Source organism: Sorghum bicolor, chromosome 8, assembly GCF_000003195.3.
Source record: "Sorghum bicolor cultivar BTx623 chromosome 8, Sorghum_bicolor_NCBIv3, whole genome shotgun sequence".
Taxonomy (NCBI): domain Eukaryota; kingdom Viridiplantae; phylum Streptophyta; class Magnoliopsida; order Poales; family Poaceae; genus Sorghum; species Sorghum bicolor.
Genome location: NC_012877.2, coordinates 21372387 through 21387382, shown reverse-complemented (window position 1 = coordinate 21387382; position 14996 = coordinate 21372387). Strand labels below are relative to the sequence as shown.

Here is a 14996-nt window from a genome sequence, read left to right as displayed (position 1 = left end):
ACGAGGATGGGACGTCTAATCGGGACCCCCTCGAGACATACAAGGTCAGCGCTCCAGATATCGTTACGATACACAACGTCCAACCCTCGACCGAACAAAGCTCCCTCCTAGGACGTATGGGACGTCGACCGATAATGCCATAACCACCTCGTCGGGTCTGCCGCCATACCGTACAAGCGTGCGGCCGTTGAATCAACACAAGATGGCGCGCAGAGCAGGATGCAGGCGCACGCGTAATCATCACCGGGCTATGACGACGGGACGGCTCGAGGCCATACCGGTACGGAAGCCTCGAGTAGGTCAGCGCTCCATGCTGCTATCGACTCCTATTCTTACACCTATACATGTACCCTGGGTCTCTCCTTGGGACTATAAAAGGAGGGACTCAGGAATAGAACAGACGAGAGACCACGCTCGCACATAGTAGAGCTACACACTTCATACCACGTTTGTATTCACCCCTGTACAAGCACTTAGGTGCAAGATAATACAAACTCTCTCCCTCCCGCTGGACGTAGGGCCTCCTCTTGCCCGAACCAGGATAAATCTCAGTGTCTTCTTGCATCACCATCTGGGAAAGGGAGCACACATACAAATTTACTCGTTGGTGTGACCCCCCGGGGGGAAAACACCGACATCTCTCTATGATGAATGAGCTATGTCCTTCTTGTGCAAATTGTTAAACTTCATGTGTCTCTCTCTTCATCTCCGATGTGAGTTTATCTCAGGACTTCCCAAATCGATATTGAAAGTTTTTCTGCAGGGATTAGCCTGATAAAATATACCAATGTCTACACAAGCATTTTTTTTAGTTCAATAACCGAACTAGACTCCATGTCCAATCAAATTAAGGAAGGCTATTTAACCTAAGCACCATGCTTAATTTAAAGGCCAAGAGAAGTATGTGCAGTACTTCCAAACTAACACTTACTAGGACAAACAAAGGTAGCGTGATGGCATTTTTAGAGATCTACTCGAGTGGAGATGAAGTAGTGTGATTAGTATTTAATCAATTGAGCATGTCTCAAAGGTAGGGACAACCAACATAGCAACATGGCAAGGGATGTTTTTATGTAAGGTACTCCCCCAAGCTTGAATTTTGCAAAATTCAAGTTTAGATGAATTTAATTCAGTGTTGCATGATGATTGGTTGGACATACCTTGTACTTGCTTGTCATTCACCCGATCTTATTGCTCCAATCCTGGAAAGATTAGTGACAAGAATACCTGAAGGAATATTTTTACAATTATCCTTATATGCTCAATACACCAGGTAATGTTGCAAATAATTAAAAGCTCATGTTACGATCTAATCAGTGCTTATTTTAGGACACTAAGCTTGTTCTTGGGAAACCATCAGTTTATGTTGGCAAAGTGGTTTCTCCTCTGACGCCAACCTTTGTATATCAAGATTAGCTCAACGAGATCTGCAATATTTATTATAGACATATGCATCGACAACCACCCTTTTAAAGTTTTTGTAAATATAAAGGAAGAGGAGGTTGGAGATCTCAAATGTGGTGATGTTGGAGAGACCAATAGATTAGGAAGATGTTTCATATGAGCATGGAGTAAACAAACTGGCTATGAAATAAATTCCATGCTCATTGATGTTATCTTCGTCTCTAATCAGAATGTTCAGAGTTTCTATTGGATTGGTCCCGTCTATGTCCTCTTCTATAGATGGATGAATCTCATATTCAAGGAGAGTTAAAGACTCAACATCTGAAATTGAGCCAATGTCAGAATCCATTAAGGCTTCTTCCTTGTCCATCCATTCTACACATTCAATATGGCTTAGCCCTCCTTCTATGGCATTACTTGACATGCCATCCTTATGGTCTTCATGGCTCCTATGGTTTGGTCGTCTTGGTGGATTGCTAGGATCCTCATGAGACTGGAAAGGAGAGTGATAAGAGGGATCTCTAAGGTCAAGGATGGATTTAGGACTAGTGAAGATGGAAGGGGAGTAGATAGAATTTTCTATATGTCTTAGCTCTCCTTCACTCGATATGTCATCCTCGACTTCTTCATAACAGGAACCAGGACATTCTCTAAGAGAACCATCATTGCAAGGATTTGAATTATCTATGCTTGAAAGTCTCTTATGGAACCAAAAGTCTAAACCATCAGTATCTGAAAGATTTAAGGTCAGAATTCCTTTCTCCCTTGGAGAATTTTCGGGTATTGATGGTTTAGGATTGATAGCTAGAGTTTAGTATTGAAGTGGTTGTGATCTGGCTATCGAAACTTCTTCTTCTTGTCTAGGAACTGGTTCTTTCTCTTTCTCATGGATATAAATGCTAGGAGACTTTCCGCTCATTAAATCAATCAAATTCCAAGCTTCTCTAGTGGACAGGTGGTGGAAAGATCCTCCAGAGGCCGCATTAAGGGTTTGCTTATTTTCCCTACTAAGGCCCTTAAAAAAGTGAATTAGAAGAACTTCTGTTGGAATAGAAAGATTTGGGCCCGTGAGAGTAAGGTCAATAAAGCGGTCCCATGATTCGCCAAGAGATTCTTCTTCTAGTTGTCTAAAAGAAAGAATCTTGATCCGAAGATTCGCCACTTTGGAGATCAGAAAATATTTAGAGAGAAAACTATTGTATAGCTCCTTCCAATCTCCATGAGCACTTCCTATGTTGAGTTTATACCAATGTCTAGCTTTTCCTGTTAAAGAGAACAGAAAGAGCTTCCATTTAAGGGTCTCATCGGACATGCCTTCAATGCGAAGGAGGTCACAGACTCGATAAAACTCTCTTAGGTGTGTGTATGGGTTTTCCTCACCTTCTCCTGAGAAAGGTTGTTTTTGAAGAAATTCTATGTATTCTGGGCTTATCTCAAAACTACATTTCATGATAGGCTTTGAAGATTTTGGTGGTTCGAGATGTGTGCCCCTAGGTCTATTAAACTGATAGATGGACATGTTTGCCTTCATGATAGACCATAGATCAAGGATTTGATAAGACGAAAGAATAGCAGAGATAAGGCAAGATAAAAGGAAAAATATTTTTATTTTTTTTTATTTTTTATAAAATGATTAAGCTAGTTCGTAGTAAACTCAGCAACCGTTTCCCCAGCAAGGATGCCAAAAAGCTTGTTGACACTTGCTAACACCACATGTATACTAGGTTGTCATCCCTAGCATGGCACTAGAGTGTACAATGGTATTTATACGCACATAGATAAATCCGCAAGAACACGGATACCGTTGTAGCTTTTACCCGTCCACAGGGAAACGGGAGAACTGATCTACGCTGTAACTTAACCTAGATAGATAGGTAGGTGTAAGATGGTAGAATTGAATAAGAACAATGTTAAAGGTAAGATAACAATGGGTGATAATATGGGAATAGAAAGTTGAGCAATCTAGTATATGCAATGGCCGATGGTAGGAGAATAGAGAGGATAACTATGGTTTCTCTACTTCAAAGGGGTATGTCTATGTCTTGGACGAACCATGTGATAAGAATACACCACAAAGGATGCTTATCCATAGGCCGATAAACCCTACCAGTCCTGCTAACGGGAGGTGGACTACAGAGGACCAACGTAGCTGTCACATACGCGGCCTACCACACGATCCGGCTAGATAGGGGATATCCACAAGTAAGCTAGATCTAAGCACCACGCTTACACCTATACTACAACTCTAACCTAGATTAAAAGTACTCAAAAGAGTTGTGAACCAGAACATACATGGATAGTAATTGCATAATGAAATAGAAGTAGATTACCAGAGTCATCCCATGAGCAAGCTTGATTAGAACTTGATCATGGCGAAGTACAACCGGAGGAAAAACTGACAGGCCGGCCTCTCCTCCAATCCTCCCTCGCTCTCCATCTTGCTACTATCTAGATCTACTCTAGTTTAGAGAAGAGAGGAGAGATCTCATCTCCAAACCCTAGCTTCTGCTGTGTCTATGAATAATGAATAGGGATCAAGGGGTGCCTCCTCCAGGGGCCAGGGGTCCAGCTTATATAGCCCTTCCAAATTAATGTGGGTCGTCAGATCAAACCGACCTTAATCACACGGTTTTCCTTGATCCTCAAAGGCCGTGGAACATAATCCTCAAGGCGGAGCCTGATTGGTTCCTCTAGCAGGTCGGGCGCCCTAAGGGGGAGGGATGGCGCACTGCCCCCGGGCCCGCTCGGCCTCCCGTTCGTTCCCGTGGCTTCTGGAGTCTTCTAGATGATAGAAAATTACCGCACACGCTAATATCTCTATGTAAACCCGACGTGTGGGCCTTCCCTCCATATTTCCTGATAACCCCCTGTAGAAATAGACAAACACCAAAACTCATGGAATTCTGTCAGATAAAACCCTAAGTCTAGGTGTTGGTTGCATTTGGATCCTTTTCTTTATTTAATTGATGATTAAATTTGATACTTAAGGACCGTCAACACCTTTCAGGATGCATCGGCTACGACTGGAACATCATCGGTAACTTTGCTTTGCACTAGACACTTTCATTCTTCAATGAATTCTGAAAATATTCCCCTGGTCCTATGTTTAACTCACAAAACTTTAAATCTTGTGACAGCAAACCAGCGCATCGGTAAGGGTTCAATCATCAAGTGCCGATGCCCCCCAGTCAACAGCCGGCCACACTCCTCCTAAGAGAAAAGCCCCCAAAAGCACCAAGACTCAGCCAAAGCGGCAGAAAACAGCACCATCCTCTCCGCCTCATCCGGCACCCTAGACTCAAGCACACCCAGCCAATGCACATGAACAAAACGTCGATCCAATCTACCAAGGCACGTCATTGGCTGTTACTGCTGAGCAGGCAATTGACACTCCCCCTTAAGGTAAAGTATCAACCATCAAATTATTGCCGATGAACCTTTATACGAACATCGTCATCACCCTTAGCGTTTTCAGTTGAAGACATTCCATCGGCAGTTCCAGCCAATCAGGTCGTAGTGCAAGTCACGTCTATGAGTCAAAGGCAAGAAATTGCTCTGAAACATGTAAGCCATCCGATCTACTTGATTTTGTATCATTCGTATTTGACTCTGACTAACTCATTTTCTCCTCTGTTTCTAGGAACAAGATTCTCCCAATAGCTTGTTCTCTTTTGCCATCGACATCTCTAATGACGATGGTGAAGAGGCATGTTCTTCATTGGCGCTTGGAATCACATCGGCAAAAATCAAGTCCAAGCTGTAGGATCTACTGGCCCTATTACAGCAAGACACAGCTTAGCTAGTAGACGACTCTGACCTGGCCAAGGCTATCTTCAAGACTCTCCATGGTCAGATTCTTGCTGATGCCGAGCAGATGCTTTTTCAAGCTGCCCACCTGGAGAGCCGCCAGCTTCAATACCAAAAGGCCATTTAGTGCCTTGCCGATAGAGCTGCTCACACCCAACTCAAAGAAGAAATACTGTAGGTAAAGCATGCCGCCGATGAGAAGCATAAGAGCATCGGCACTTTGTAGTCTTCAGGCGTTGAACTAAAGTAGAGGATTTCTGATCTATTGGCAAAAAAAGAAGCTTTGCTCACTGAACTGAAAGAAGTTGAAGAAGCATTGACTCAAGCCAAATAGGAGGAAAGCCAACTGCCCAACGTGCTTAAGAATCTTTAGCAAGAGAGGGATACCGAAGCTTGAAAAGCGCTGCAGATGAAGCTGAAGCGAGTAGATGGTTCGGCTGATGAAGACACCGGAGAGATAGAGGAAGCCAACCAGATTCGCCTGCGTGCGATATCGGCTATCCAATCCTTGCTAAACTTGTAAATCTTTTCATCGGTAGTATGTCTTATCAGTTCTTTTGAAAACCAGCATTTGATCCAGCCGATAGGATTGTTATCGGCACCTAAACTCCTTATGCGTTGGCCTAGATGTACTGATATTTTGTCCAGCCAATAGGATTGTTGTCGGCACTTAAACTTTCATGCATCGACCCAGATACTAGGGTAATACTTTTTAAAATACTTTCCATTCAATGCTGTAGGAAATTCAGCTCCTTCGAGAGTTTCCAAATATACGCATTGCCAGGGGCAGATCGACTTATCCGATAAGGATCTTCCCAATTAGGAGACCATTTTCTAAATTTTGAACTTTTAGTCCCAATCGGTAGAATCAATTTCCAAACTAAATCTCCATCGACAAACTCTTTAAATTTTACCCTTTTATCGTACCACATAGCTACTCTCTTTTTATTCCCTTCTATGCTAATCAAAACTCTTTAACTCATCTTTCATCAGGGTCGTATAGTCATCGGTAGTCAACTGATCCTGAGAAAATATTCGTCTAGAACCAGTTTTAATTTCCCAAGTTAAAACTGCGTCATGTCCATATACTAACTGATACAGTGATACATTGGTTGCTCCATGATACGCCATCCGATATGACCATAGGGCTTCATTTAATAATGTATGCCATCGTTTAGGATTCTCTTCAATTTTTCATTTGATGAGTTTAATTATTCCCTTTTGTTAGAAGCCTTAGCTTGCCCATTACCTTGAGCATAACAAGGAGAAGAATTTAACACTTTAATCCTCATACCGATTGCGAATTCATCAAACTCTACGGATGTAAACATAGTACCCAGATCGGTAGTGATTGTCTAAGGATTGCCAAATCGGTAAACAATATGTTCCTTTACAAAATCAATCATATTGACTAATGTCACCTTCTTTAAAGAAATAGCTTCAACCCACTTGGTGAAATAATCAGTGGCAACAAGGATAAACTTATGCCCCTTATTTGATGGTGGATAAATCTGACCGATAAGATCAATAACCCATCCCCGGAACGGCCAAGGTTTAATAATAGGATTCATAGCCGATGCAGGTGCCCTTTGAATATTACCAAACTTTTGACATCCTTGCCACCCTTTGAAATACTTAAAACAATCTTGAAGAATAGTCAGCCAATAATACCCATTTCGCATAATCATCCATTTCATTTTAAAAGCTGACTGATGCGCTCCACACACCCCTTCATGGATTTCACCCATCAAACTTTTGGATTCATAATCACCAAGACATTTGTGCAAAATTCCATCCACAGTACGATAATATAATTCATCATCAAGGAGCACAAACTTGGTGGCTTGAAATCTAACACGTCTTTCAACTTTCTTCGGATGGATTTCTTAAGTAATCAATGATTTCCTTTCTCCAATCATCAGCACTGATTGTCGATAAACATACCCTCAAGATAGGTTGATATACCGAAGCATGTAGAGCCAATCGATTAGCCACCTCATTATGTAATCGGGGAACATGCTCTAAACGGAAATCTTTGAATTCCTTCAATAACTCTAAGCACCTTTCATAATAAGATATTAAAATCTCACTTCGGCATTCATAAACAACAGCCAACTGATTTATAACAAGCATAGAATCACCAAAGATTTCAACTACATCGGCACAAACTCCCCTTAATAACTCTAATCCTTTGACCAAAGCTTGGTACTCAGCCTGATTGTTTGTCGATGTAGCAACAATCGGCAAAGAAAACTCATACTTCTTTCCTCGAGGAGAAATCAACACTATACCGATGCTTGCTCCTTGATCACATGTAGACCCATCAAAGAAAAGCACCCAAGGAGCAACTTCCAAAGAATTCACCAAACCACAATGCTGAGTAACAAAATCGGCCATAATCTACCCCTTAATTGCTTTAGCCGATTCATAACGTAGGTCAAATTCTGATAATGCCAATATCCATTTGCTGATTCAACCACTCATAATCGGCATTGGCAACTTATATCTGACTACGTCATCTTTGCATCTAACAGTACATTCGGCTGATAGCAAATAGTACCTTAATTTAGTACAAGAAAAGTACAAACATAAGCATAATTTCTCAATAGCTGATTACCATGTCGCAGCATCCACCGATCTCCTACTTCTCCTACAACTAAAAAGACTAAAAGTAAGACTACCAAATGGTGAGACATTTTTTGGGGTCGCTTCCGTCTCCCCTCCGTGCAAAACAATTGACATCACAGTAGGTGGAAGGGTGGAAATTAAAATAAAGAATAAGAAAGGATTTCTGATGTAAATTTACAATAGAGAATAATATATAATCAGGAATGTGGAAGGGTATAAAATAAAATAAAAGATTCCTGATGTAAATATGCAAACAATGGAATAAGTCGCACCCTCTCCATTTGTCGTTTGAATAGGAAAGAATTCCCACGGCAGATTTAAAAGGAAGGAATTCTCACGTATAGGATTTAAAAGGAACATCTACTAGACCTTTTTATGTTGAAATCATTTTGGGTCTCAAATTTTGGTTTGAGCTTATCATTTTCGAAAATTTCAAATTTGAAAGGTTCAAATTTTATCAAATGATGAAATGACCAACATCAAAGTTGTAGGTCTTCATTATTTCTACAACTTTGATGTATATCAAATTTTCATTTGAGATCATTTGGTGTATCACTAGTTTTTTAATTTAATTTTTTATTTTTTAAAAAAATTCATTTTAAAATGTTTAATTTTCAATTTGAAGTTATTTCATATATAATAATATATCTACATAATTAGCAACATATTATTAAGTTATAAAAGCTATTTTTAGATTGATTCACATGATTCCTTATCTATTTATTCGAAAATAGGAAAAAACAAATAAAAATCATTACTAGAGAATAAAGGGCTAAACAATTTCGTATTTGGTCCATCGGAGATTCAGTCCGTCTCGGCCCATATCAAAGCATACTTATTTGTCACCGTTGGATCGACTTTGAATGGCTGATCCCGAACACCTGCCCCAATCCTCCAAATCCTATCGTGACCTTTTCCCAACTTCGTAACGGCACGGCACCCCTGCGTACGCACCACTTCAAACTGCTGCCCCACGACGCTGCTATTCCGCTAATCTGCCGCCACCGCCGTGGCCGCCGCGCCGCCGCCGCCGCCGCCGCCGCTGCTGCTCCACCATAACCTTCGCCGCCGTCACCACCATGCCTCCCCTCCGAGACTTGACACCGCTGGTGCAGCCCTCGACAGGACGTCGGTCCTCTACATCACCCTGGCCCCCATGCTGCCGGCCGATTCCAACAGCACACCACCGCTCCGGCCATTTTCTCGTTCCTTGCTGTTGTGCTTCGGCGGTGATGAGCTCACCCACCAGGTATGCGTGCCCCGTCTCTTACCTTGTTGTGTGAAAGCTAGCATCTGAACCCTAACTGTAGCTATTCAGCTATTTGCATCCAGATCTTATCTAATTGTGAAATGTAGCTTTTGCATATGTGTTTCAGTGAGAATGCCACTTTATCATACTACCAAAAATCATTGATTGCTTCTGGATCTACCAATAGTGTTTACCGGGTGAGGCATGTCCATCTAAGTCATTCGTAAGAAATGGTTCTGTAGTTTGCTCCATGAGAAGCTACTGCGTGTAGTGATATATGTCTCCTAGCTATTAGCTACAGTTAACTGCAGTTGCATGCATTCTTGCTTTAGTGCTTGATACTCTGTATAGATCTTGAGGTGTCTCTTGGGGCAAATAACTGTGAAAACATTTGCATTTATTTCTCTCAGGTTGAGCATTTGGAGCAAGAAAAATGTGACTAAATAGGCTTTGGTAGAAAAGCATGAGAAGGGCCAAGCAATGTTTCGGGTACAGTTTGTGTCTGTGCATTTTTCAATATGTGTTTTGAAGATCAGGATGTTGAGAAATAACTAAAAATTGCATAGGAAGCTCACGTCTTGGCTGAGGAGGATACTACTACCGAAAAAAAGACAAACTGTGAATGTCCTGTTGGTTCATAGACAATTCAATCTGTATTGATTTTTGAAGATCAAGTTTATTGTTTTATTATGCATAGGCTATTTATATCTAAACTAGGTCTCTAACATAGTGTAGTGATAGCAAAAGATATATTTTGTAGTGCTTATAACATACAAATATAGATTTATAAAAGCAACAGCTGTGAATAATCTTATTGTTTTCCAGTGGTAATCAGGTACGTGTAGATTCCTATCAAGGACCTATGACATATCTAAAATAAAAGGAGTAGACCAGGCTTGAGGCATATATGACATGAGCCAGTTCCTTCCTCTCTAAGCCCTTTCTTTTCCCAGTTTCACATTTTTTTGATTGGTCATAACATCAGAGAGATTGATTCTACTATTTTACATTAGCTGTATTTTGTGATTTTTCTGGCTCCCGTCGCAACGCAAGTGTTCTACCGATAAGTGCAGTGCTACAGTGGCAGAGCAGTTCAGTTAAGTGTATAGTTTTTTATGCTGACAGCGACAGCTATTTGCAGTCTTCTCCCTTGCTAATTTCATGGATAAATTCTAATGCACTACCAAAATTATGGTGCCTCATTTTCTGTTTTGAAGTCCTATCATGCTACCGACTGCCCTATAAATTTCTATGCATCTCTTTCATTGCTGTCATGCTCATGTTGCTCACATCTTATAGTGGTTGCAAGCACCTTTACTCTAGGAATATAGTAGTGATCGATAGATAACAGTAGTTTTTTATTCACTCATATTATTAGAATAACTTAACTACTATCTGTGTCTAATAATATAATAATATTTCCATGTTTTATTCCATTATTGTGAATAATGCCAACAGCCGAGCACTATCAGGCATGTCTTTTGGTTCTATTATTCATACATATGCTTGCATATGAAAGTACCATTTACTAAATTTTCTAGTAGTGATTGAATAGTATTCAGTTGGGAGCCTTGGGTAAATACAGTTGATCCTAATGTAGCAGAAATGAAACTTAGGGGGATGCACCTAATTTAATCGGGATATGAGGGACCTGGAGCCAACCCTTGAGGCAGATCGATCGGCAGGAAAGCGCTTCCTGAACCAGAGCACACTGCAGGTGGAGAGCAGCTTGATGTTGAGCGCATGCAGGAGCAGCACGCTGCAGACACTTTTGACCATCTGGATGGTAAGCATGCTGAAGCACTCACGCTCCAAGTTGGCATGATTCTCTCTTTAATATTTAGTCAGTACTTGGACATCCCTTGATGTGACAACCCTTGATATGCCATTATTTTCGGAGGTTTCATATTTTGCTAGATTTCTTTTGTTTCCATGGCTATAGGATTATACGTACTTTAAAATACTCTAACTTTGTATTGGCAAACGCTGGTCCTTAAGGTGATGAGACTCATGTCCACATGAGTGATGGGAACATATGGATATGTTGCCCCTAAATATGTGATAACTGGTACATTCCTCATTGAAGATACCATTGTTTCTACTATCTACTCATGAGATGAGATCACATATTTTGCCATTCAATTCTTCAGTATTTGAATATTACAACAACAAAATTTATAGTAAAAACATAACATATTATTTGTAATGCATGATCTGATGTCACATATTCACATATAGATTGTTTGCTGCTTGCTTCAGTATTTGTATAGCAAACTATGGCCAAAACCTACACATGTATATAGTATTTGTCTGTGTTTATTTGTTCTCAACTGATGTGAGTTACGACTTAGCAACATTGAGATACCTATATTTTTCACCAAATTAGTTGTTCCCCTCTATTAATTTGTTATCTGCAAGCTTGGTAGTCATGGCTAGATGCATGCCTATTAGTCTTTAATTTACGACTCCAAATTACGTACCTTCGGATTAGTCCATGTTGCCATTGCTAAAATATTACAATTTTTATTTAACTAATGCATAAATGTCAATAATTATTTTCAGGAGGAAGCTAGAGTTTTGGTGGACTCAAGTGAAGGAATGTCAAGGCAACCTTCGATGGAGTGGTAGACATATATAGCTCATTACATTTCATGTGTACAAACAAGTATGTCAGATACCTTGTGTATTTGAGCAATGTGTGTCTAAGCTGGGTTTAACATTGGATGGTTCCATGAATGATTTGTACAAACAAAGCTTGTTTTGGTTTAATGGATGTAATGGTGCACAACTGTTGTTTGAAGCTACCAACTAAAGTGTTGCAACATGGATTATCCGCATTCCATTTGGTGTTGCAGTATATGTTATAGCAACAAAAGACTGGTGGCAAAAAAAACCAACGAAACATAACGAGTGGCAATGGAATAGCCAAACTATTGCAACACAATAGTAAGCGTGGCAATACATGATCCAAGTATGGCAACCATATATTGCTCGTAGCAATAGAGAGGACACCCCTTTTGCACCGAGATCCATTTCCTAGTAAAATAGAAAACCATATATAACAACCAATGCACGTTGATGGCAATAGAGGGGCTACCCCTGTAGCAACCACAACTTGGGTGTAGCAATACAATATTTGGCAACGCCTCATTTTACACTTTGCAACGCTTTGTAGATGGTGCAATTGAAACATCTGGCATCACCTGATGTGTCGCGATAGGATACATGGCAACCAACTCGAGCGTGGCGCTAGACGATTGTTCCAACTCCTCCCTGTGTTGCAATACCTAAACTCCTGCAACCACCAAAAGGCAGTCGTGGTAGAAGGTTAATACTACCAGGCTTTGCGCAGCGACATTTTACAAAATTTTTTGATTGCAATTGCGCCTATTGCAACCAAAATAGGCATATTACAACGTATTTGGGTTGGTGCTAAAGGGGCAAAACCTTGTAGTAGTATGCCTCTGTAAATTTCTATTGCTGGCCGACATGCGTCTGCAAATTTCCGTCGTGTATTATTCTGTTCCTTGTAGATATGCCTCTGCAAATTCTTAAACATGGTAGTATTCCTAACAATAATATATTTCCAAGGAGGAATACAACGTATTGTTTTCATAATAAGAATAAATAAATGTTAGCATCAATTTACTGAGATGACCTTTAATGTTACTGAATCATAAACAACACAGCTGTTGGTATAGCATACCGCTTTGTTGTCATATGCAATTCCTTTCCCATATATCAGTATTGACAATACCTTTTGTACTAATATGACACTAAACAAAATTATGTGGAATTCACTAAAATTCAGAAGCATTTTTCTTGAAAACTAATGGTTCAAATATATCAGTATTGACAATACCTTTTGTACTAATATGACAACGTATTGTTTGTTGATTACTAACTTTAGAAAATTACTACTTAGTTTAGAAAGCTCATTGTATGCTATCAGCTAGCCATACCTCCACTAGTAAGGGAAGGGCTTTAGCTCCGGGCCGTAAGCGCCTTTAGTCCCGGCTACGGAACCGGGGCTAAGGTTTCGGGACTAAATGTCCCACCTTTAGTCCCGGTTGGTAACAGCAACTGGGACTAAAAGGTGCGCCAGGGTGTGCCACCTGGCCTCCACTTTTAGTCCCGGTTGTTGCTACCAACCGGGACTAAAGACTTTTTTCTTTTTTCTTTTTTCTTTTTCTTTTCATTTGGTTTTCCATTTAGGGTTTACAATTATGTTATTGTTATTTTCGAATGCGTATTGTTTGCTGGTAATTTATGAAACGCGCACCTATAATTTATATAATTTAAAGGATTACATATAAATATACTATAAAACACTATATATATAAATAATATGTATCTATAGGTCCATAATAAAATATTTACACATATGCTTCACGGACAAAGTATTTACAACACAATTTATCTCCACCACTCAAGCATCGTACAAATGATCATCGTTATTTGGTTTCATCTGCTCCTGAGGGTTGAAGTAACACTCATCGCCGGAATCCAGGACTTGGTCGTTAAGAAATCCTGCGATTGTCTCCTGAATTCCTTTTAGGCGCACCGCATCCAACACCTGCTCCTTCAGCCACATCTCCTTTAGTAGACATTAAAGAAAAAAGTTAGAGGTATGAATAGGATTTATTAAATAGCAACAAATAAATAAAATAAACTTATTATATATACATGTTACATACTTTTAGGTGCTCAAGATTAGTTCTTTTGGCATACACCGTCATAAACTCGCACACATAGTAGCCACACAAATTGTTGCCCGGTGTCTGCCGTAGAACCCACTGAAGTAAGATGGGCTTTGAAAGTGCTGCATTCAACTCTGGACGGTGTTTCTGCACGAACCCAGCCCAAACCCTAGCAATAAAACGATCATTAGTAATTATCCATTACTAAGTTAAAAGAGCAGAATTTAATATATAGAGATCGGAGTTACCCTTGGATAATATCTATCATTTCTTGGTAATCATCCTGTGGTTTTCTCAATGAGTCATAGATTACCAATTGACATTGCTAGAGATCAATGACAATTAGTATCCAATGAAAGCTGCATTTGTGTGCATATGTATGCAAAATTAGTATATATCTTCATATTGATCTGATTAATTAGTTAAATAGAATGTACACACCATAACGACACTTACTTAAAGTTGTAGGGAAAGAGTATATATCTTTTATCTTTTTGGTTGATCTAGAACCTCCGTAGATTTCTCTCCGTTTGAGTTCTCCATAAAACATACGGTGTCTTGTGGTCTTTGAATACAACATTTGGATCCACAAATCCAATCTCCTTGTCATTTCTAACTCTGAGGTCCCTCATCATGTTTCTGCATATGTATAGCGGGTTTCTGTAATTAGTAATATATATACATGATAAGTTACAGAGACATTATTGAAAGGAAGAATCACTTACAGACAGAAGCAACTCATTAGAGATTTGTCAAGAGCGTCCATGTGGCATAGTTGGTGTAGCTTATTAAATTGAACATAAATAATATCATCACCACGGAAGTAATGATAGTTTCTAATTCGGACACAAATATAGTCATCTGCTTTTCTGACACACGCTTCCATGTACCATTTGTTTAGCATGTACATTTGCGTTCCAAGCTTGCTGAGGGCCGCAGAGTTGTATAAACTCTTGCCATATGTATATTCGTTCTGCCAATGATCAATTTGTGGAGCACTTTCAATTGGTGCCCCCGCTATCATTTGGGCTAAGCTAAGACCAGTTTCCGCAAAAAAAAATTTCAAGCTCTTCAAAATTTAAATCTACCGGTATCTGCTGGTCTAGCACGTCAATGTTTGAACCATATTCATTTCTAATGACTAGCGGGGGCACTGATTGCTTTGATTGTTCCCCGAGCTGTGCTACACCCTTGCGTGCTCTTTTCTC

The 14996-nt window shown here is 40.0% G+C and overlaps 1 long non-coding RNA gene across 2 annotated transcripts; it reads left to right on the top strand.

Moving 5' to 3' along the window:
* Positions 8798–11928, top strand: LOC110429635. Of its 2 annotated transcripts, XR_002446737.1 has the most exons (3): positions 8798–9088; positions 9499–10874; positions 11651–11928. It is a non-coding gene; the product is annotated as an uncharacterized LOC110429635 (long non-coding RNA). The 2 variants fall into 2 exon arrangements; XR_002446736.1 differs by lacking the exon at positions 8798–9088 and having other exon boundaries at positions 9098–10874.